This window comes from Austrofundulus limnaeus, unplaced genomic scaffold (assembly GCF_001266775.1).
Source record: "Austrofundulus limnaeus strain Quisiro unplaced genomic scaffold, Austrofundulus_limnaeus-1.0 Scaffold13074, whole genome shotgun sequence".
Taxonomy (NCBI): Eukaryota; Metazoa; Chordata; class Actinopteri; order Cyprinodontiformes; family Rivulidae; genus Austrofundulus; species Austrofundulus limnaeus.
This window is the reverse complement of record NW_013965476.1, coordinates 1-342: the sequence shown is the minus strand read 5'-3', so window position 1 is coordinate 342 and position 342 is coordinate 1. Positions and strand designations below refer to the sequence as shown.

The window sequence follows — 342 nt, the reverse complement described above, 5'->3', positions numbered from 1 at the left end:
ACCAACTGAAATCAGCTGTGTTGAAACAGGGAAACAACTAAAACATGCAGGGCACTGAGGACCAGGTTTGAAAAAAACTGCTCAACTGACCCTTTATTTTTTAAGATGCATAAAGATAAGAAATGGATGATCTGTGTATATAGCGGTTGGAAGCAATTTGACAGATGTGAATTCAAGAATTACTTTCAGAGTAAAGTAGTCAATAACAAAGCCATGTTGATGACTGTTGTGTCAAAGCTTGTTTAGCAGAGGATGGTTTCGATCCATCGACCTCTGGGTTATGGGCCCAGCACGCTTCCGCTGCGCCACTCTGCTTGACATCACAGATGGGACTTGAACCCA

At 42.4% G+C, this 342-nt stretch overlaps 1 non-coding gene across 1 annotated transcript; it reads right to left on the bottom strand.

Annotated features, from left to right (window-relative positions):
• Window positions 1–243: 243 nt before the first annotated feature.
• On the bottom strand, window positions 244–315 carry trnam-cau (transfer RNA methionine (anticodon CAU)). The gene has a single exon. It is a non-coding gene; the product is annotated as a tRNA-Met (tRNA).
• Window positions 316–342: the final 27 nt, after the last annotated feature.